Source organism: Ochlerotatus camptorhynchus, unplaced genomic scaffold, assembly GCF_037179485.1.
Source record: "Ochlerotatus camptorhynchus isolate MF236.1 unplaced genomic scaffold, CSIRO-AGI_Acam_v1.1 ptg000107l, whole genome shotgun sequence".
NCBI lineage: Eukaryota > Metazoa > Arthropoda > Insecta > Diptera > Culicidae > Ochlerotatus > Ochlerotatus camptorhynchus.
In genome coordinates this window covers 2,438,451-2,463,191 of record NW_027040597.1, presented here as the reverse complement: position 1 = coordinate 2,463,191, position 24,741 = coordinate 2,438,451, and the positions used below count along the sequence as shown (strand labels likewise).

The 24,741-nt window shown below is 41.0% G+C and overlaps 1 protein-coding gene across 2 annotated transcripts in view; it reads right to left on the bottom strand.

Annotated features, from left to right (window-relative positions):
* The window catches only part of uzip (unzipped), a 314,941-nt gene that overhangs the window by 288,260 nt on the left and 1,940 nt on the right, over positions 1-24,741 (bottom strand). For both annotated transcript variants that reach the window (XM_065219629.1, XM_065219628.1), the window contains exon 2: positions 19,943-20,458. The gene's annotated coding sequence lies outside the window, so the exon portion shown is untranslated. The remainder of the gene's footprint in view (positions 1-19,942; positions 20,459-24,741) is intronic.

The following is a 24,741-nucleotide window of genomic DNA, read 5'->3' as shown; positions in this document are numbered from 1 at the left end:
CAGTAATTTTCAAAAAAATCCAGGTGCAGTGCCTACCCGGTTTTGGAAACACAACCCCATCAGCTATAACTTTCCTCAGAATATATTAGTGCTTTATGGACATTTATTCATGAAATACCACACGGACCTCTAACCTTTGAAGAGTGGTACAGTACAATTTCAAATTAAATAAAGCGTTCCATACATTTCATAGAATGCAAAAAAGACATAAATCTCGTGTTACCAAAAACGGGAAGGATGCGCATTCTACCCTAGGGACATACATTCATCGAAATCTCCTTCATCTTCATGGTGACCAGCAAATCTCGATTAGGAATTTTCCTGTTTTTGTCCCGGAATTTTGGAAAATATCGGTTTAGGTATTTTAATTAAGCACAAAACTGAATGCGATTAAGCAGCACCTTTGCAGGATTTTGAATTTGGATCTGCGACAGGTTCAAAGTCATCACAATTTGTGTATGAAAATTTCGCTCAAACCTTTACAGGCTTTTATTTTATTGTTCTCAAGCCTTTTCTTTAGATTAATTTCCTTTCAGATCTTTCCAGAATTCTTCTTAAACAAATTTGAAATTCTCTATAGACATTCCTTGAATTTTTTATAATAGTACAGAAATTCTCTGTAGAACATTCCAAGAAATTCTTAAAATTCATCCTTTCTTCGAATTTTAAACTCGAAGAATTCACTGGAGCTTCATTTTTTTTAAATTTGCATGAGGTTTACAATGAAGACCTAGAATACTTAATACAGCCACTCTATGCTGTCAAAGCAATGCTTGTCTACGTATCTTTGAATCACTACTCCAAGCAAAACAACTATCCTAAATTCTCATTTAGTTAGTTCTCTGAGTTAATCAAGCTGTAAAGAACACAATAAGGAACAACAACTAGAAGTATTTGGGAAAAATTATTATCTTCTCTTAAAGCTGGGATTAGACAAGGCAAGTCAATTGATCAACTCAGTTGAAATCAACTGACTTAAACGTGTAAACTATGCCATTTAACTGACTTGAATTAAAAAAAAAGTTAAACCAGGCTCAACTTTTCAAGCCAAATGAATTCAACTGAGTTGATTAATGACTTGCCTTGTCTAAGCCCAGCTTAACTCTTAACCATTTTTGCATTTACTCAAAAGCGCTCAAGGGATTGATTTTTGTTGGTTACAGCTGGATCGAGCATACGCAGAATCTACTTGAAGGTTAAATTTTGTCAGACGCAATTAGGTATAACATCTATTAAGAGACGCACATTCCCATAAGCAGCTTAATTTTGCAACAACTAACAATTTATCTCGGTTCAACTAAGGAATGTGACAACACCCAGTGGGAGCTGAATTTATAATAGGCTCAAAATCATCTAAATACCCTTTTATTTGAGTAAATTTTGCTCCACTTGCAAAAATGCAACATCAAGCATTGAACAACCGCAACTTCGCAACTCTATTTAAAATTTGAAATTGAAAACCATCTTCAAACTACAACGAGTGAATAAGTTGTTTGAAACTAGCGAAGTCAGCACTACTTATTAATATGTTTCTGTTATAAATATTTCCCTGACTTATGTCGTATGCGGATTTGAAATCGATGAACAAACGATGTGTGGGCACGTTGTATTCGCGGCATTTCTGCAGAACCTGTCGAATCGCGAAAAGTCACCACTAGCAGTAACTATTCTAACTGTTTCCGAACTTTTCGTTAGGACAGAAATTCAACCGGTGCCCCTTCATCTTGCATATGAAACACTTGTCTTTAATCCCGCTATCACATATATCTCCTGTGCATAGTATTTTCTAGTGGTAAATCGTTGCGCTGGCGACGCGATCCAATTCAAATTCATACCACCCTGCAGTCCCAACTTTGGACGGTTGTGGGAAGCGGTGGTAAAATCATTCAAGAAGCATTTCCGCTCAACAGTTGTCAACTCCATTCTATCAAAAGACGATTTCGTTACACTTTTGTCTCGTATAGAAGCCTGTCTGAATTCTAGGCCGCTCACGCCACTCACTGCAGACCCAAACGACCTAGAGGTTCTAACTGCGGGTCGTCACTTTCTTATTCGTCGTCCGCTCACGTCTTTCCCTGAACCTGATCTATCAGAAGTACCACGAAATCGGCTCGATCGACTACCTGTCAGGGCTTTATCCACGCACCAAGTGGACACAAGCTAGGGACAACATTGCTGCGGGCACAATGGTGCTCCGCAAAGAGGACAATCTCCCTCAACTAAAGTGGAGATACGGCAGAATCACCCACGTTTTCCGAGGAGACGACAACAACATCCGAGTAGTCAGCGTGAAGACGACCGATGGAGAATTTCGCCGCGCAATCTCCAAGATATGCATCCTTCCCGTGCGCCAAGTTTCAACCCAGTCGGCCAATGGGGACAACCAGCATCTTGATGACCACTGATGTCCACCATCGCAGTATTTCGGTACTGCGCAACGATCGGACCCCTGTAAGTATTGTTTTTCATTGAAATTCAAAAAAGCTGAAGAATTTTTTTGTCCTACATGCAACTTGGATCCATCGATGGCGACTCCAACCCCAACAACGAGTGCACCTAACCGAGTGATTACCATCGAAAGCCAGTTACTATGACGATGACATCAATAGCAACGACCAAACGAACGATCGAGTACTGGTGGAGGGAACAGCTGATCAAGGACCAGACCGTGCGAAGGTCAACGACCCTTGCCGAGCAGAAGGAGAATCAAAACAAACGACGTTGAGAGCGATCGACGGCAACGAAACCCGACGACAACCAGATAATCCTTTCTCATTCTTCACAAAAAGGCTTCACCTTTCAACGGGGACCGGCATATGTTAACGCAAACCCTAGCAATGAATTCTCCTTAGTATATAAGACTTATATTGATCTCACTCGATCACTTGCGATCAATACCAATAATGTACCCTTCCCTATCATTAGCCTTCAGATTACGAGAAAAGAGAATTTTGAATAGGCCTTTTGCTCTCTTATCAATCCACTGAATTCGCATATATTACTATACACGAACCAGAATTGTATCAGTCGAAAATAAACCTAACAAACGTACACGTCGGTAAAACTTTCTTGCGATAATTAGAGGAGTGTAATAAATACAAGTGAAGTTATTTAAAGTAACCTTTCTTTAAATGCTAATACAGTCGCAATTTCTAGTGCCTAATCCGAGCGTCTCGTAAGTAATTTGTAATTTATTGATAGCATAACGAAAACCTGTCAGTTACAGAACCATAAATCAGGTCAAGGAAGCAACCATTTTGAATCAGTTTAGTGGGGGGTTAAGAATGAAATTAAAGTCTAAGTCTAAACATTTGACATTTCTTAAATCGACAGCTACTATTGGTATTAGCCTAGAGAATTAATCAGCTCTGAGGAGCGCCGCTTTAAGCGACGTGAGAGTCCGTTGCTGCCTTGTAGCTAGTGGTAGTTCGTTCCAGGTGGACGCTCCGAATATTAGAACACTTTTTCGGGAACTTGTGGTGTGATGCGGTAGGACAAAGGATCTAGCTCCCTCGTTCCGACCTTTAGATGTGTACTGCGTGATGTACTCTGGGAGGCTCCGTACATGAAGTAGCAGATACGGTGGTAGTTTTCCGGCAGATCGCATCCGAGTATGGTGTGTCGCACTTCTCTGGTCGTGTCACGCCCTCGGATTCCATACACGAACCTCACCGACGACTTGAAGCATCGATGCAACTGAGCCTTAAGCGCGGTGGACAGTCCTGGGTAGTACACGACGTCGCAGTATGCGAAGAACGGCATCACCACAGCTTGAACGAGCTTTATACGAATCTATCTGGAAAGTACTCCATGGAAGCGCCTACACGTACGAAGAGTATTGTAGATCTTTTTGGTGACTTCGTTTATCTGGTCGGTCCATTTTAGGTTAGAGTTCATAATGAGACCAAGGTTGGTAACTTTGTTCGACAAAGTAATGGTTTCATCACAGAAGCGGATGTCATTTTGAGGGATCATGGCCCCATCTCTCCAAAGGACTATAGCTTGCGTCTTCTTTGGGTTGGGAAACAGACGATTCTCAGTGGCCCAACGTTCGATAGCGAGGAGATCCTGGTTGATTGCTTCGACGAGCCTGTTAATTTCGCTTGCGGGGCCTGATATGTAGATTTGGAGGTCGTCCGCATAGAGGTGATACTCGCATTTTAGCACACCAGGCAGGCTGCTGATGTATAGGCTAAACAGCAGGGCGCTCAGACAGGATCCTTGTGGCGTACCATCGGTGAGATTCCGGGGATTCGAGGGAGTACCACCCAGGTCTACAACCTGGCTTCGCTGCGCCAGGAAAGATGAAATCAAATTACACGCGGAGTTTGAAAACCCGAATTCCCTCCTCAGCTTCGTTTCAAGTAGACCATGTCTGACACAGTTGAATGCCAACGAAAAGTCGACAAGAACCATTACTGTGCACCTGTTATCGTCAAAGTTGTTGAGAATATCGTGAGCAACCTTGACTAGAGCAGTCGTGGTACTGTGGTTTTTCCTGTATCCTGACTGGTGTTTGGCAAGAAGAGCGGGTGTGGATACATCGAGATGATCAGTTATTTGCGACAGTAGAATCTTCTCCAGTACCTTAGACACCTCAGGTAGGACACTAATGGGCCTGAAGTCCTTCGGTGAAGTAGGGTTCGATGATTTCGGTATCGGGGTAGCGATGGCCTTTTTCCAGACGGAGGGGAAAGTTTGAGCATCGATAATCGCATTGAACAGGTGAACAGGAGGGGGAGGATAAACGGGCAGAGCAGCTTGATGAATGAGATGGGGATTTCATCCGTCCCTTTCGCGTTGGTCCCAATCTCGTAAATTTTCCTGGTGACTTCGTTGACGTTAGTGCGCCTGAACTGGAATTGGCCGTCGGCCACATTTGCGGGTGGTCGATCGGATTCTGCGTTCGCTTGCGAAGGTACACCCCTATGCTGTAACATGTGATGGCCTTCAGCAAAGAGCTGCGGTCAGCATGAAATTCCTCCATGGCCGCATTCTTCTTTGCATTGTTATGTATGCCCTCTCTCCTCAGGTTGCCCCACAGCTGCTTAGCAGGAATATCCATGCCAAACTGCGAATCAGCATACCTTTTCTTAGCAGCACCAATTAGGGTGCCGGCCCTACTTTTTTTTTGGAGATGTAGTCTCGCCGTAAGTGCCCGCGCCAACACCTGTGATCTTGACATTTTTACCTAGGGGATGAGTACTTAAGGGGGTTAAGATTTTGATAAGTCTTTAGTGGGAATGACACTGATCAAGACTGCACATTGTAGTCGGAATACGTATCTGTCATGGATACCAAAATTAATTAAGTGGAATGAGAAAAGATAAACTTTTTGGGCTGTTTTATTTGTTTTGAATAGTTTTCTCAAAAAATTCCCAGCTTTGGTAAAAACTGGGCGATATCTGATATCAGATAGTAACCAAATTCGTTCAAATTTAGCACAGTTATTGGGAACCTCAATACGAATAGAAAGAGCTGTGGGGAGTAGGGGGTTGTTAAGTAAACCCACCATACTTCTCATGGTTGCTGGTTGGTCAAAGTTTTTTTTGGTAGAAATATATTTCGATATTGATCAATTTGCTCCGGTCTACGGTATGTCGACTCGGAATTATTTCCTAGGAGCTCGTATTTTTAAGAAATCGAAAAATGTCTGCTTAGCGACGGATTGGACGTGTTTCACTACGGTGCACTGACCGTTCCATGAAATCAGAATTTTGTTTCATATACAATTTACGACCGTTAATTTATATCACATAAAATTAATAATTTCGTCAACCTTTTGTTCCAAACGCACGCGAGGCTCGCTCGCTCTCTCACCGCCGCAATCCAAACAAACCAATAAAATATCGATTTTATAGTTACGCTGCGGATATTATTTTCCAGGAATCGGAAAAAAAGGAGTAGGGGACCGGATAGGGTTCCGCACGCACCGGTGCGTGCCAAAGTCCTTCAAGGCAGCAGAAAGTCACACTGCTGCTATCACTATCTTCGTTTGCTATATTTGGAAAGTGAGATCATAAAAAATTCACTCAAACTGGGTAGAATACGAAAAGGCGGCATCGTACATGAGTCACTACTTTTATTTATTACGTAGATCAGAATACCACAACTGGGAGAAAAAGGGTTAGTTCACATACACACACACACGTTGCCATATCGTCTATTATCCCCCGGAAACGCTCGTGCACACTGCGGTAGACTGCATGCACCACAAATGACGTTTTTATAGGCTTGGTTGAATGCAGTTCTTCTACGCTTTCGGGGCAAGCCAGACGGACCTACAACGAAGCTTTTCCTACTGGGAACTGCCTCTTCTGCTGCTGCTAGTGTAGTTCAAAGTCATCGTCTACTCGGAAAAGAAAGCAGATGAACCCGGACTGGTGCGGTGCTTTTTCTCCGCCTAGGCCCTGAAGGGAACTCGAGCTCTTATGAAGTTATCAAATGAACAGTCTCCGGTCGCTCTCTGCTGTGAGTCGTGTTGATGGGTAGTCATTTTTTGAACCTGAGCCAAATCCAGTCACGAATTGATGTAGTTACTACCTAGCCTACCATAGTGCAAACACAGTTCGGTCGGTAATAGATGAGCGCGGTACACTACGCTGAACTACTGGTCCCTTTCGTTTCGAAACTGCACAACAGCCTAGCAGCTCCGGCTAAATTGGTCTAATAAATTATGATTGAAACTTGTTTGTTTCACCTTCACCTTCGTTGGTGGCGTGCGGTGCGGGCGAACCATCATGGCTTCAACAACGGAGTACGAGGTTTGATCTCGTGCACATGTACTGTACTGTACGATGATTGTCAAGGGCACCACAGCTACACTCCGGTCCGGAATGAGGATGAAGCTTCAAAACCGAAAGGGCGAGGTGCTAAATGGGATGGGCAGAAGCGTTCCCTTTTGGCACGTAGGTGCTAAATCGAAATTCTTGAAACCGAGAACAATCAAAGCGAAACTTTTGGGAATGAATCCATTCATTCATCCGAGGAATGTCACGTCGGCTTTCCCCTGGAGTGATGCTACCACTTCTACCAGGAGGACGGGCAGGAAATGTTCATTTGATTAATTAGTCTGCCAGAATGGGTGACAGATTGCATCCTTTCTCGGTGTATCTCTGTGCTCCATAGTAATGAGGAAAGATTGAAGGTATCTGTTGAATTTTAATGAAAGAATCAGAACGGCAACAACGCCACACGGGGTTTCGGTTGATGGCGGTCGATGGATATGGGTCTCTTGCATATTTGTTCAAGTAGATTTTGGACTAATATTCCTTTCTTTCACCTGCGTTTGTTAGGAAGTGCACAATGCAGATATAATCGTAAATTACTTTAGGTTTAGCCAAAGCCGTATATCTATTAGCAATGGGCGATCTTGGATCGAAACACAAAAGATCGATTCTTTTGGTTCGATTAATCGATTTTTTGAATCGATCTCAAACTCGACAAAAAAATTTCAGTGCATTTGCATTTGCAATTTAATACTGATTTTTTTTTTCACCTTTGCACATAACTTGCCTTGAACATGGATTCTGCAAACAACCAATGTGACAATTCAGTAGAAACATTCACTTCTTATGACATATTTCAGGTTCATCAGTCCTCTGCCATGGGGACATATCGGCAGAATTACAAAATGTCTTGCATCAGTCTGTTTTCTCACGTTCAGTCGATCCTTGTCAAGCATGGGAGAAAATCCGTAGTGAATATCCCCATGTATATCCCACTTCTCGAGACAGTTTATCAAGAATGGTAACAAGTGTTCCGTCAGCGAGGCAATTCTCTAAAACTGGTGAAACCAAACAGAATCGATATCGACTCAATGCAAAACGCATGGCTTTTATTAGTTTTTTTGGGATCCCTCTCGGATGAGTTTTGGGAAATCTGAATTAAGTACTTTCCGTACTTACCTGCTTTTACACTCCGACCATCTAATCGTTTTGTGTCATATGTTAATCTTTCGTTTTTTAAATCGTTCATTTAATACCAATAAATCGAATATTATAGCCTGTTAAATCACTCACCTAATGAAGTATCTTGAGAAAAAACTTCCACGTATCAAATGAAATCACAATGGTGATTTACTATATTCTCATCATGTACAGGGGTTACTCAAAATAACTAGGATAGGCAAATTTTTGGTCAACTTTGGAGTGTTGTAACTTCGTCAAATATGATCCGATTTTAAATCTTCCAAGAGCATTTGACTGGAAAACTAATATTGTTTTACGGAGTAGCCACGAAAATAATTCTGGTCACTGGATTACGGAGATATTCCGGGTTTCCGGAGGGCTTCCACCCAAAACTTGGTCATAATGTTTCCTTTCATGGCAATGATTGGTCCAACTGAGTGCCATGATATGGCACCCTATACCATATTTGAGCCTCCTCCATGATTTACAATCGCTAGTGAGCAGAGGTGACGTCGACAGTCATTTTGTTCATTAAACAGTTGTTGTTGTGCTCTTGCTACACCTTACATTAATACAAGAGAGAGACTTTTATTGGTCTACAACCAGAGTTTAAATACCTAACCTCCCCATCCACTGCTAGTAGTCAATGGTCCATTTCAAGACTACAGATAGTTTAACCCTTATGTGGGTGACGGGGTACCCGGGTACCCATTTTGATGTTTGAATTGCTAACACAAACGATCTGGTGAAATTTCAAGAAATTTGGGTGAAGGAGGGGCTAATCAGGGGCTATGTACTATTTGTACCCCTTAAACGGGTGACGGGGTACCCGGGTACCCACGCTTTTTACGAACCTTAGACAATAAGATAGAACCAAATAATGTTCTGCAAAGTTGCAGGTTTAGATAAGAACTGAAAGATGGCGTACATGAATTCCAGAATGGACCACCCAAAGTCCCTGAAACAGGCTCCGGAAACCTCAGAGGAAGTGGCCAAGCTTTGATTTCAACAGAACCAGACGTGCAGTCCATCAAGACTTTCAGAAATTGATGAACATGCCATTAGACACCATGCTAATTGATTAGAGTGACAATGGCCACCCAATGTCCCTGGAACAGGTTCCGCAAGCCCCGGAGGAAGTGGCCATCCTCTAATTTAAACAAAAACTAGCCATGCGACATATCAAAATTTTCAGAATTTGATGGACATGTCATTAGAGACTATACCATATGACAAGAGTGACAATGGCCACCCTATGTCCCTGGAACAGATTCCAGATTTCAACAAAACCAGACTTTCGGCACATCAAAATTTTCAGAAATTCATGGACTTGAGGCCATTCTCTAGTTTCAGCAGAAACTAGTCATGCGGCATATTCAAATTTTCAGAATTTTTTGAACATGTCTGAAATTTTGAAATTAATTTTCTTTGCCGAAACTTTTGAAATTTTTCGTAGAAAACGAACTTTAATGGTTTATTTAAAACTTGAGGAACTCATGCTTGTAAATTCGGGTGACAATAGTGGTGCTGAGACTGGCCACTTCCCCTGGGGCTTCCGGAATCTGTTCCGGCCTTTGTCACTCTTGTCAGTTGACATGGTCTCTAATGACATGTCCATGACATTATGAAAATTTTGAAAAGTCGCATGATTAGTTTATGTTGCAATCAGAAATTAGCAACTTCCCCGGGGGCTTCTGGAACCTGTTCTGGGTCATTGCGATGCCATTGTATTCTGCTTAGTTAATATAGTCTTTAATGAATTGTCTATGAAATTATGCAAATTTTTATGTGTCGCACGACTGTTTTCTTTTACAATAAGAGACTGGCCTCTTCCCGGGGCTTCTAGAATCTGTTCCAGGGCCATCGGATGGTTTTTGTCACTCTTGTCAGATGGCATGGTCTCTTATGACATGTCCATGACATTATGAAAATTTTGATATAGTACTGAATGACTAGTTTATGTTAAAATCAGGGATTGACCTCTCCCTTGGGGGTTTCGGAACCTGTTCCAGGGCCATGGAGTAGCCTTTGTCACTCTTTTTAGTTGACATGATATCTAATTACATGTCCATGACATTCTGAACATTTTGATATTACGCATTATTAGTTTATGTTGCAATCAGAAATTGACCACTTCCCCGGGGGCTTCTGGAACCTGTTTCGGGATCATCGCGTGGCCATTGTCAATCTGCTTAGCTGTTATGGTCTTTAAAGAATAGTCTATAAAATTCTGAAAATTTTGATATGTCACACGACTAATTTCTGATGCAATAAGAGACTGGCCACTTCCCCGGGGCTTCCGGAATCTTGTTCCAGCGCCATCGGATGGCCTTTGTAGCTCTTGTCAGTTTACATGATCTCCAATGACATGTTCATGAAATTCTGAAAATTTTGATATGCCACATGACTAGTTTTTGTTAAAATCAGAGTTAGACCACTCCCCGGGGCTTCCAGAACCTGTTCTGGGGACAATGAGCGGTCCATTCCAAAATGTATGTAGGCCATATTTTAGTTCTTATCTAAACCTACAACTTTGCAGAACATTTTTTGGTTCTATCTTATTGTCTGAGCTTCGCAATAAGCTTGGGTACCCGGGTACCCCGTCACCCTTTTACGGGTGGAAAAATCGTCGAGCACATAAGGGTTAAGCTGTCGTACGGCATTGTGTAGTGAAAATACAATTTTTCTTTTACATGTTATCCTGCGGCATCTGCTGGTTCCAGAATTAGCTCCCCAATGGCATTGTTTTGAGCAAAAATTGTGATTGCAGCCTACTACAGGTTCCCCCTGGGGGATTCCAGAGACTCAGGAAAACCCAATGTGGTCAATGTTTCACTTTAAATACATAACCCTCCACCAGAACCGATTACAGGGAAATGGCCATATCTTGGTTGAGTATAGGCCGATTTTAGTTCTTGGCATATGATTCGCTTTAGAAATGATTCTTCTTTCTTTGTATCTATTAAAAATATATATTTTTAACCAGCATCATATATAAATTATCACCACAAATTTAGCAAGTTAGACAAGACCGCCGGAAACCTGGAATATCTCCGGTATCCAGTGACCAGGATTATTTTCGTGGGTACAGCGTAATACAATATCAGTTTTCCAGTCAAATGCTCTTTGAAGATTTAAAATCGGATCATATTATTTTAGAGATGAACTAGCCTAAGGCTAAAAATCTCTTTAATAAAGCTTTATAAAAAAAAACGGATCATATTTGACGAACTTACAACACTCCAAAGTTGACCAAAAATTTGCTTATCCTAGTTATTTTGAGTAACCCCTGTATTTATGTTACACTCACAACTTTTACTGCGTACGTACAACAGAATTTAATTCTCAATGATCATCACACTAAATGACTATTATAAGTAAAATGTCATAACAAGATAGCTTATGTAACGTAATATTAAATTTAGACTGAACTTGGCGTTAACCTGCACCAACTTTCCTATGATCCATTTTATTTGAAACACATTTGTGCCATTTTGAAAAATGAATCGATTCAAAAGATCGATTCGAAATGATTGATTGAATCGGTGAATCAATTATTTTCCAAAAAATGTATCGATTCACTAAGATCGATTCTAGCTTCAAGATCGCCCAATGCTAATATCTATGCATAAGAATGAAATTCATCATGATGTTCAAGTTTATTCGTATAATCAATCACGTCGCCCTCAATCTACCTGTGCACCAGCTCTCAAAATGTTCACAAATTTCAAACTATTACTTGCAATGGATAAATATTAGCAAAACTAGAAGATTTGGTACATTTTGCAATCGATTTGCATTTTGCTGGATATCACGTTTTTAAAGTTGGTGCACAGATAAAATGTGAGGTTAAAGCTTGAGTCATTTAATATCTGCACACACAAAACGGAATTATCTCGGAACCATCTTAATGAAAGAAAAATGTTGTTGATTACTCAACATGAAGGTCATTTATTGCACCTTAAAGAAAAAAATAGCGATTTGGTTTGGGTGAAATCTCGAACTTTTCTTCGAAAACCACTCATCATATTTTGGACACTCTGTTGGCTAACCTGAGCGGCCGTTTTGTTCCACCATCACTTCATCTCTGTCGCATCCCGAGTCACCTTTCCACTCTTCTTCAACTTCTGTTTGACAATTGCCTAATATTTCTTAATTGGGTGGAAATGACGGCAGTTGGGTGGATTGATGTCCTTTTCGAAGAAATCTGAAGTGGCAGCTTGCCAAATCAGGCCAGAACTTTACAGGTCCATTGTGTGTGTCCATTGATGTACGGAAGAATACGTTTTTCCAGGCACCCTTGCTTGTACATTTTGGAATCCATAGTCTTGTTTGTCACGAAAACCGGGGGTTTTTTTTTTGGGCGCAGCTGCAAATACCTTGCCAGATCATAAGCTTTCTTGCAAATTTATCGGCAAAAACGAATTTGAACTTGCTAGGGACATCACCTCGACCAGTGGCTTTATAGAACTTTTGTCCGGGAAACTGTCCATAATCCTTCACGTACGTTTCGTCGTCCATGAGGATGCATCCTTCGTACTTTGTAAGAACCTTTTGACCCCTAGCTTCAGTGTCCTGTTTGGTTGCTTACTGGCCCGAAAAGATCGAAATCCTTCTCGCTGACGAATCCTTCTGACGGTGCTTTGGCTAGCCGTTCACAGCACCTTCAAATGCAGCCTCCGATCCTTAGTTCAACTACGACGCTTGCTATGATAGTATACCGCTCACGGAAACGTTTGAGAACACTGTACACGGTAGATTAAGTCAATTTCAACGACTTTGCGATCCTACAGAAGCTTCAAGGGTTGATCTATAATCATATGCTTGAAGAACAATCATGACATGACAGGAAATGCTGAGAATTTCAGAGAAGCTTCTTCTTGAATGTTCTAAAATTTGCTTGCGTAGAAATTATAGACATTCGAATATCTGCATTATGTCTGATAGCCAAGTAGCACTAAATGCTTTGAAATCAGCAGCATGTAATTCTAAACTTGTATGGGAATGTGCAATGCCACTCCAAAAATTGGCCTGCCAAAACCGAGTGAACCTATTTTGGGTTCCTGGTCACTGCAGAATTCAAGGGAATGAGAAAGCCGACGCATTAGCTAGGCTTGGATCATCTCAACAATTTATAGGACCAGAACCATTCACGGTAGCTGGACAGGCAGTGGAGAAAGTCGAAAGCTTCCAATATCTTGTCAGCCAGATACCGTCGAACGGCGGCACCAAGAGCGACATAGGTGCAAGGGATTAAGAAGGCGAGAGCTGCTTTTGCCAGTTTGCGAAATGTATGGAGAGCGAATCAGATCAGTCGACGCACCAAAATCCGAATTTTTAACTCGAACGTGAAGTCTGTGCTGTTATACGCCAGTGAACACTCAGAAGCTGCAGGTGTTTATCAACCGATGCCTGCGGTACATAATTCGTGCCTGGTGGCCCCACAATTGGATCTCAAATTCCGAGCTTCATCGTTTGTGCCATCAGAAGTCGATAGAGACAGAAATTCGTGAATCTGCAAGCAAGCACTGGACTGGAATCCAGCAGGACATCGCAGCAGAGGCAAACCCAGAGGCTCGTGGCGGCGGAGCCTAAACAGTGAAATTAAGAACGTTGACCGAAATTGACTTGGGCACAGGTCGAGGCCAAAGCTTCTAAAACTACTATCGTGCCATTTACCCGAAGGTAGAAATTTTCATTAGACAACATAAGATTGAAAGGCACACTTTTGGAACTTTCTAATGCTGTCAAATATCTTGGAGTAATCCTCGATAGTAAACTTAATTGGAATATGCACCTAGAGCAGGCAATAAACAAAGCTACTAATGCTCTATGGATATGCAAAAGAACATTCGGTAAACAGTGGGGACTGAAACCGAAAATGATCCATTGGATTTACTCGGCAATTGTGAAACCCAGGATTACTTATGGTGCATTGGTCTGGTGGCCAAAAACAAAAGAGAGTGTTGTTCAGAGAAAGTTAGAAAAACTCCAAAGGTTAGCAACTCTCTCAATAACAGGTGCAATGAGAAGTACACCATCGAAGGCATTGGATGCTTTGCTTTATATGCTACCATTGCATCAATTTGTACAATTAGAAGCCGAAAAGTTTGCTCTAAGGATTACAAGGTCAGTGAAACTCTTTGAAGGAGACCTTAGAGGACATCTTACGATTCTAAAAACTGTTAGTATCAACTCTCTAGTAAGGAACAACGAAGACTGGATGGAGAAAAGATACAATTTCAATCGACTTTTTCAAGTAGTTGACCCTGGGCGTAATTCATGGCAATTTGGCGGCCCGGTTCTTCGTCCAGGATCGATTGATTTTTATACAGATGGTTCAAGATTGAACAATCAAGTGGGAGCAGGAGTAACTGGCCCAGGGATAGAAATATCGGTTCCTATGGGCAGATGGCCAACTGTGTTCCAAGCTGAAATCCAAGCAATTTTAGAGTGTTCCGTTATATGTTTGCGTAGAAACTATAAGAGTTCAAATATATGCGTCATGTCCGACAGTCAAGCTGCTCTAAATGCTTAAAAGTCGGCGACATGTACATCAAAACTTGTCTGGGAGTGTGTTCAATCACTTCAAAAATTGTCTTGTCATAATCAAGTCAACTTATATTGGGTTCCTGGTCATTGCGGGATTGAGGGAAATGAAAGAGCTGATGCACTAGCAAGACTCGGATCTTCTCATAAGTTCATCGGGCCAGAGCCCTTTTGTGGCTTATCGGCTGCATCTCTTAGAATGGAGCTAAAAGCGTGGGAATCTTCAAAAGTGGAGGAAAACTGGAAGAACATTTCCATTGCTAGGCAGTCGAAGCGATTTATTAATCCAAACATTTCTGTGACCCACACAATCCTGGAACTTTCTAAGAAAGATCTTAGTATTATATGCAGGTCTTATAACAGGTCATTGTCCGAGCCGTTATCACTTGAAGCTGATTGGAAAACTTCAAGATGATGTATGTCGCTTCTGTGGCATAGAAAAGGAAGACTCGGAACATTTGCTATGCCACTGTCCGGCAATTTTCAATAAAAGGCGTAAGTTCTTCGACAAGGGGCTGATAGAAACCTTTGACATTTGGAGAACAACTCCCAGTACGGCAGTGCACTTTATTCGAAGTATAATGCCGTGCTGGGATAATGCTATTAGTCAAACGATGGCGATCACTCCTAATAATAGTGATACGGCATCTTGATATAGCTAAAGAAAAAAATGGGGAATATATCACAATAGATTAGAAAAATGGTCGCAGTGATGAAAATACCCGACAAGGAAAAAAAAAAAGGCCAAAGCTAATAATCGCCCAGGATGGAAATCTTTCACAAAGGCCCTTTGCACCCCTGGAGGTGCGCAGGATCGTTAAGTACGTAAGTAAGAACCATTCTGTGGAGTTTCTGTTTGCTCTCTTACAATGGAGTTCAAGAAATGGGAAAAAATGAAAGTGGAGACCAATTGAAACAACACTCTCATTGCTAGGCAGTCGAAACGGTTCATTAATCCGAGCATTTCAATGACTAGCAAAATTCTTGAACTATCAAAGAAAGATCTCAGTATGTACACTGGTTTAATAACAGGACACTGTCCATGTAAATATCACTTGAAGCTAATAGGAAAACTTCAAGAGGACATGTGTCGATTATATGATTACTGAACACCTGCTATGCTCTTGTACAGCAATCTTCAATAAGAGGCGTATTTTTCTGGATAAGGGGCTGACAGAACCCTTTTATATTTGGAATTCAGTTCCCAGCCATGTAGTGCAATTCATTCGAAATGTAATACCTGACTGGGGAAATGCTTTCGGTCAGTCTATGTCGGTCGCTTCATAAAATGGTGATATGACATGCTGATAAAGCAATATTGAAACGGGGAATATATCACAATAGATCTAAGTACTGGTCGCAGTGATCAAAATACCCAACACGGAAAAAGGGGCATGGTGGCCTTAGAGCTACCGTTCTTGCTTACTGAGCAGAAGATCGTGGGTTAAAACCCAAGCACCTTACACTATTGACCGCAATGAATTTCGGTTAAAAGGACGGGAAGGTAAAAGTTTGAGTTTTAGGAAAGACGTGTCGTTTGGACATCCATATAAAATTCTTCTCAAGAGCCATTGTTGTCGTCGTCGCCGGGATCGAAACATAGTAACAACAAATTGAAGGGAAACTTGATCGTCATTGTTTTGTGATATAAGGAGCTTGGTGGCCTAGTGGCGACCGATTTTGCTTTCTGAGCAGAAGACTGTGGGTTCAAACTCAGAAGCACATTTTGCTAATGTTCATAAAAATTCCTGAAGTTCGCAGATCCTCTCTTAACCTCCATAGATTTATATGAAGTTCTCGGAATGTTTTTGAAGACTACTGTCTTTCTGTGAAGTTTTCGAAGTTTTTCAAAATGTCTGGATGTCTTATTTGATGGTCTCTGTACTTTCCTGAAATTTTCGGAACATCTTAAGGGTTCCAAATATTCCTAAATTTACGATTATAGATGTTACAACTAAAGTCATGGGAACTGCTCTGAAGAACTGAAATTCTCCAGAGATCTCTAGATCTAGCTTTTCTGAGGTGCTTAGAACTTTTTAAAAAATTGCACAATACCCCTCAAGCTTTCTATATTTTTCAAGTTCGCTTGCCACCTGTGATGTGCTCTGAAATTCTAGGAACAACATAAAAGTTTCTGAAATTTTTCGGATGTTAAAAGAACCGATTTGAGGATCTTAAAGCTTCCAGTAAGTTCCCGATAATTTCAGTGTGTTAACTTCCCTTATGTTCCCGCAGTTTGTTTATGGAGCTTTAATGAAATTCTCAGAATTTCTTTTCATTCCTCAGAACTTCTTCAAAGTTCCTACAATTGTGGTGAAGTTAATGGGACAGCAATGAAGATCTCTAATATTTCATAAAGTTAATTACGAACTTGAAGTAAATCATTTATCGTTTTCCTTAATTCAGGCACTTTGCAAATTTGCAATATCATGAACTTGTACATCGAATACGAAACTACAAGACATTGAATGTTTTTAGATCTTGGACTCACTCAAATTAAATACGTCTTTTAAAACTGTGAACAGTGAAAAATTAAGTTCAACATTCATTGGATTTTATTACAAACTTGTTTCTTTAAAACTGATTGCCATGTCTTAAAAACGCTTGGGTTAATTACTGTTGATCTTCCAGAAAAAGCATATTTTGAACGCATTTTTAAAAAAAAAAGCCTTGAATTTATCCGTTAATGTTGTGGGAAAACCTGGAAAACTCAGGAAAATTTAGAAAAATGAGTAGACAGCCTGTAGATAGTGAAAGACGATTAAACGTCACAAAGCAATTAATGATCAATATTGAAATAAATTCACGCTAAAATAGTTGCAAATAGTGACTGATTACAAGAAAAAGTGACTTTAGTGACTTGACCTTAAAACAAGAGACTTTTTAGTGACCTTTCTTCTACACTCAATTTAGCTGAAAATGAAGAAAACATTAACAGATAGACCAACTACCTGCATGAATTTGAATTTTGATATAATCAAATTCCCTTGATCTAGGCAACCTCTGAGTGTCAAAAATAACATTGGTTTTTCTTCATTCGTGGCTGGATTCTCATTATCGCCTCTGTTGTTGTTAATATTGATATTCGTCTTCATCTTGGTCGGGATGATATTGAGGATCAAATGCAAAATTATTATTTTCATTTTAAACAAATATAGCGCTGAAGAACGTGGTTTTTAGACACAAGTCGACGGCAAATTATTGCCTCAAGCTGAACTGGTGATAATATCGATGATTTAGGCAGTGTGGTCGACAATATTCAAAATAATCATTTTGCCCAAAATGTCGTTGATTATTTTGCTTTTGAGGATCACTTCTGATTTTGACAATTTTGGGTTTGATAATCGAGCACTGGTGAATATCAACAAACGCGTATTCGTTGATGTATAATGAACTCATTTCGTAACTACGAAGATGTTCAAAACAAACGCAATTCATCTACACTGGGTTGAAGCGATACTCCTTGCATGTGATGGTAAATGATAAAAACAGACACTGGACCAAGTCACTAAAAAGTGACTCACTACCAGCCCTGGGTATTGCCTAATTTTAGATCACCAGCATTTACCTTTTTTCTCTGCGTAATTACAGCTGATCTGGCAATAACGGAGTTGCATCCACTTTTTAACATCTGACAAATTGATTGCAACTAATTTTGGTCTGAGTAATATAGTAAAGTAATATATTTTTATAAAAACTACATCACGTGATGTAGCTTGACAAATTTCACTTTCTAGGAAAATAGGGGAAATGTCTCAAATGTTGGCATATGGATTGGACCTATCGCTAAAAACCTGCTATTTATCAATTTTATCTAGATGAACGCGTCATTGGGACGGTACTAAGGAATATTTTTGGTCGCTATTGAAAATTTAGTCGATTGCTGAATTTATGTATGGTCTGTGGTAAAACCGTATACCATATCAAATCAAATCGTTTATAATGTAGTCTAGTTTCAAGTAGTGTGGTTATAAGCAATTGTTTTGCATTATATATGGCTTGCTTGCTTGTGCATTGTATATGTTCGTATATCACAGAAGTAACTTTGATATATGTGCTTCCCAATTGCTTGGGTCACGATGATCTGGAATTTTAGTTGGAGAAGATAATTCCCAAAAACAATTTTTCAGTTTTACTTACTTCGTCTTAAAAAAAACGTCGTGAATATGCAGAATTAAGGGACAAATTCATTTATCATGGAAAGGCTAACTCTTCATTAGCACATCATTGTGTTGAAAAGCTTATGAAAACCCCTCTTAGAATGTTCTACTAAAACATAATAATTAATGCAATTCACCCTCTATCGTAGATTTCCGTTTATCCGTTTATCCATTCAAATGACGCATCCTCGGGCTCCCTTTTCAATCAATGATGGTTATGATGATGATGATGATGCTATTTGAATTCCGCCATTCTAGAGCATCGATGATGCAGTGTGCTCTAATTACATCATCCATCATTCGTCCTAGATGTTCGTTAAGCGCAACTGCGCCTGTCAGTGGGCTTCATTCAATACAGAACGACGCCGACGACGTCACCAGGACCGGCCGCAGTAGCGAGATAACCGCCTGTGATCCAATTAACCACACAATTCAGGTAATCGCATAGAGGGCCCCATCCATTGGCGGGGGTTTCCGAACCGAGGTGGCAGAAGCCAGGTAGTAATAACGGAGCATCACTAGACGTAGCTCGTTTTATTTTCGCTTCTATGCGGGAAGGAAATAAGGGGAAACTCGCAAACAAACCACATCAGAAGCCAAAAAGCCGCACTCAAATCTCAAAACGGATCGTTGCTCAGCACTTTCCGGCAGCAGGCTCCTTTGCTACTAGTAGCCTATGTAGTTCAATACGTCTACATTGTATGGAAGCGAAGGTCCACTAAGCAAAGAGACCTACTGGAACGGAGAATGGGAAAATGCGGCTGCGACGACGACGACGACGACGACCGACCGCGACGCCACCGTTGTTTGTCTATACATCTAGGTACTCCCCACATCGCTTACATTCCGAACCGAGGCTTGCATGAATAGCGAAAAAATGGAATTCGATGAATGTATGAATGAATGAATGGGGGGATATTATAGGTAGCGGAGCTCAAAGCAGGGAAAGGTCACTAATGGTAGCCTACATATGGGAAAGCTGGGATTGTGTTGATCCAGTTTTCGAAATTCGTAGTAGGTACCGCCTCTCACCCAACGTGCGATGGTTTTTCTGCGATGATGATTGCATCAAGCAAGGTAAATAATTACAATTCACTGCAAGGTTCAGGGTTGTATTTCCTCTCACGACATGATTTGTAACCGTAAATATTTCTTCGGTTCCATGTTTTCTAATTCCCCGCAAACACTCACACACACCTGGTGACACACACAATGGAGATTAATCTGGTCCAATGAATAGCCCATCTTGGGATCAATTTATTTCCTTCTACCCTGCACAGCGGCGTCGTTTGTTACTCTATGCATCCCTCGGTCGGTACTTACATTCGTTTTATGTTATTCGTCCTAAATCCACTCCCGGTCTCCGGCGGTGTAGGCTCGGTACAAAAATGCTCAGCAAGTAAAGAATGTTACTGTTTTCCTCCCCTTGCTTGGGTCGGGCCTTCGTCCGCAGATGGTGAGGCTAGATTATTATTTGTCGGTATCCAGATCACTAAATTGCAATTGCTTCATCTACGTTTCCCATTCACTTCACTGCGGATTATATTTCGATAATAACCCGGGCCTGCAGCACAACAGCAGCGCCTAGCACTTCAAGTAATAGGCAACAAACACAGATGTCGTTTGTATGGAAACTCTCTCACACTTCACGGTAATTTCGTTTTCTATTGAACTTCTTCGCCCGTTCTCTCTCTTCTTTGCACACGTCGTCGTCTTCTTCTTCTTCTTCGGGGCACTTTTTCCGATAAGCAATCCCAATTACTGTAATTTTCAGTTACAATTTGGCATAATATCCACAACTCAAAACGCGAGGTTCATCGAATCTTCACGAGTAATTCTCTGCAAGGAAAAAAGAAAGAAAACGAAAATTAATGCAATTTTGATTACACTGAGAATGGGAAAATTGACTGATAACCACGATAACCCCCCAACCGATCACCGCAGACCAACCGAAGCGGATCCGGGGGGAAAAGTGATTAAAAGCTTTAATAAAAAGCACATGCGGTTTCGGTCGGCTTTGAAGCTGCTGCTCTATCCTTTTCGAATCACGGTGGAAAATTGAAAAGTTAGTCTTCTGCACGGTCAGTGAGATCAACTCAAATTTCAGTTCAGTTTACTCATCAATCACAAAAAGTGCAGCAACAGAGCGATGAGTAAATTCGCCTTATGTTTTTCCAGGAAAAAATCACCGAATATGAGAAAAGTAAAGATTGAATTCAGTGGCGTCGCGTAACCTCACTTTTTACCTGTGCACCAACTTTCAAAAACAGATTTAATACCATATTCATATTCGAATCGGTTGAAAAACACTTAATCTTCTAGTTAACTCGATTTCTATCCATTGCAAGCAATATTTTGATAATTGTTTATGTTTTGAGAGTTGGTGCACAGGTAGATTGAGGTTAAGGCGACGCCACTGATTGAATTCCCGCAGTCTATTGGTGCTACCCTAGACTGAGTAAAATTATCATGAATTCTCCTCATCGGCAGATTTCTTTTTGCGATTATGAGTCAATTGAACCCAAATTTGGGTTGATCTCATTGGCCGTGTAACGCTGAATTGTAGGTTGTTGGTACGATTCAAGAAACGAGAAACGTCAGCGTGTAAGCAGAAATTTAATTTATGAGTCAACCTTTGGACGCCGACGATGGACGTGGGAAGTGGGAAGGATCCTCCCACGTCGTCCCCGTCTCATGGTTGGTAGTTACGACTACTGGGGCCGGAGGGGGTGGGTTGTCCTTTCGCGTTCGTTGGTGTGTTGGTGGAATCTCTACGCACAGTAGCGATGACGGTATTGGTGGTAGCAGCTAGTAGCATATGTTGATTCCGGTGGATCCAAATAGCGTGGAGAGCGATGCGTACAGGATATGCGTTGACTGGTGTAGTAAGAAATAAAGGACCAAACATTGTTACGATAGGAAACACGTGGTGGTTTGTTACCGTTCTCATGGATGCCTATAGCACTGACAAACAGACGTAACACTCTTCAATCTGGATTATCGTTCACGCATTCAAACGATTGATTTAAAAATTAACATTTCCGCGAACCACTCGCTGCAGACCATTTTGACGTTTCTATATATTCTGTTTCCATTTCATACAATACTGTTTGCGACTCAACGAGCAAGCTTGTTTTCCGCGAGAAGCCTGAGAGATGTCGTTACTGAGGTCCTATATTTTCAAGAAAAACTTATTCAAAGAGTTACGTCTGTTTGTCTGTGCCAATATGGAAGTGCAAAACGTTGTACATTTTAGAAATATTTTGACAGATATGCGCTGGTATGGATGATTAGGCCCATTCTTTATTTAGGGAATACTGAACGATCCAATTTGGCTGCGTTGATCATGAAGGGTCGGATAGCCACTCGACAACCTACTTCCCCCCACCCCCTAGTGTCTACATGATTTATGAACAGCCCCCTTTCTAGGAGCAACAAGGAGTAGGGCAGATGTACCATTTGCCATTGCTCTAGGCAGTCAGATAGGGTCTGACGGCGGAACCAAGAGCGATGCACGAAGCAAGAAGGCCAGGGCTGCCTGTGCAAGTTAACGGAACATTTGGAGAACAAACCAGATTAGTAAATGCATCAAAATCCGGGCATCCATTAGCTCAGTCGGTAAAGGCGCAGCTACAAAGTAAGACCATGCTAGAGGTGGCTGGGTTCGATTCCCGGTCCGGTCTAGACATTTTTCGGGTTGGAAAATTTCTCGACTTCCCTGGGTATAGAGTATTTTTATCTAGTTCGTTTATTTGGAAGGCTCAATCGCGTTAGCTTTACGGAGCCGATCATTCGTTGTTCATTGTTTTTAACAAACTCACTTATTTCTGTGTCTAGTAGGAGTTGGGCCGAATACTCGCGGCTTACCCGAGGTTATAAAGGTACATTGTCGAAGGATAGTATCAGGGGAGTAGCTTGGGGGGTGAAGTTTCGTTGTCTCATCAGTGTGCATAGAGTATGATTGTACTTGCCGCACAATTAATACTAAAGCAAAAATGGTACTCGATACCTGTATTGCTCTTAATTAATAACTGTAGAAGTGCATCTAGAACAATAAATTGAGATCACACAATAAGCTAATTTGGAATAAGCCTGGTGGCCTCACAACTGGATATCCAGTGCTGAGCTCCATCATCGTTGTTATTGGAAGCCGGAATCAACAGAAATTCGAGAACATACGAGGAGGTGAGTCAACCACACACTACGGCAGGGACGGGAACAAAATCTGCAAGCAAGCACCGGATTTTTTATCGCTCTATTTGTTCCAAATTCAAATTAAATTACATTTAATTAAGGTGCTCCAGCTACTACAGTAACTTACCAGCCTTAATTATTATGATACTTCTAAGTGTGGCATGTACCAATTTGGTTCCGTGACCCCATCCCTGGCACTGGGTTAGGTTCCCACTTCACACTAGGACATCGCTAGCATAAGGTAGCATTTTAAAAGACCCTGAAGTTGTTTAGTTCACTAGACTTGAAGTGAACTAAATAAAAATTATTAGAAGTCCCGTTTCGAGAATCGCTAGGAAGGGAATTCATTTTCATTTTGATTACTTGGACTGGCTCCATTCCATGTAATTTTGTCAATTCATTTTTGATCTGATCCAGGGATTCAGCACTGGACAGACCTTTCAAGACAACCTTGAACACACGTTCAGTTTTGGCGTCGTAAGTAAAAATTTTGTGCTTCTTCTCAGTAAGATACTTGAGAAGACATTTAAATCCGTCCAAGGTTTCAGCCAGTACACGGCATTCACCCCGACGTCCAATTTGTAGTGAAAACTTAACTTTCACGAAATTCAAAAGTGCCTTGTTAAAAGCATGGAAATCGGAAATAAGAAATAGTTATCACAATCTTGGCATTAAACCGGAAATATCTAGTGAAATTTTGCCTGAATGATGGAACATTCTCATCATCCGTGAGCATATAAAATGTATTGCTCAAATGTATTTCATCACAAGGGGGATCAAGAGATTGCCCTTATCTTTTGCGTTTAGGCGCCATGGCGACAGAAGAAAGTTTCTCCAAATCGACTTCCTAGCAGATAACTATAAGAATCCGAAGGATCGAAGATATCCAAGCTGGATTACCTCAGGTAGGGTCGAAACAAGGTTCGAAGTTAGCGGCGCCGGTGGTGTAGTGGTAAGCGTGATTACCTCTCACCCCAGCAGGCCTGGGTTCAATCCCAGTCAGCGCCATCAGGATGTTCTGAGGCATCACATCTCTGATCACGCCGGTAAAGCCGTTGGTCTCCGGTTCATGAGTTGATGGATCGATATGTAGGGTCCAGGTATGGGAGCTGCCTCCCTGGCGATTGGTGCTCAGCACGGAAAACAAGATCTTCCCGTTGATCAACTGCTAACAATGCTGAACAATTTGACCTAGTATTGCACTTTCCGACAAGTGCTTCAAAAAATTTAATATTTTGTAATCTTAAAATTGAACATATTTGTAGTTCTGTGGCGAACGTTTCAGCTCAATTTATCTTAAGATAACAAAGTTAAAACATGTCAAAGTTATCAATTTTGTATGAAAATCGGCATGTGCATATTATATCGAACAGCTTAGCCTTATCCTTAGCTCAGTCGGTAAAGGCCAGCTACAAAGCAAGTGGCGATTCTCAGTCCGGTCTACGAATTTTTCGGGGTGGAGTATGATTATACTTGCCACACAACACAAGCACTTATTCCAAATGCTAATGAAAAAATGGTACAGGCATCGACAGCTCTCAATTAATAACTATGTGCATCTAGAACACTAAGTTGAGAGCACGCAATAAGTTTATGTGCGATAAGCAATTAACTGGAAATGCGAGAAAGCAGAAGTCTTGTCGAAATTCCATTGGAATGTTCATCAAAATTCTCTGAATTTCTTCAAGCTGACCTGTAAATCCTGAAACTCTTCTTCAGTATACGGATCTATAAGGGTCTTGTAAAATTGGCTTGATCCAGAATCATATTATTTATTTATTGAAGTGAGAGGACGAAGTATGTTTTTTCCCGATCGAAATGCACAGACTTTTCTCTGTTTTATCCCGGTTATTTCAAATTCCTGGCTTTTCCAACTTCCCAGTTCACAGGTTACCCAAAATTTCAAAAATGATTTTTTTCTGAGGAAT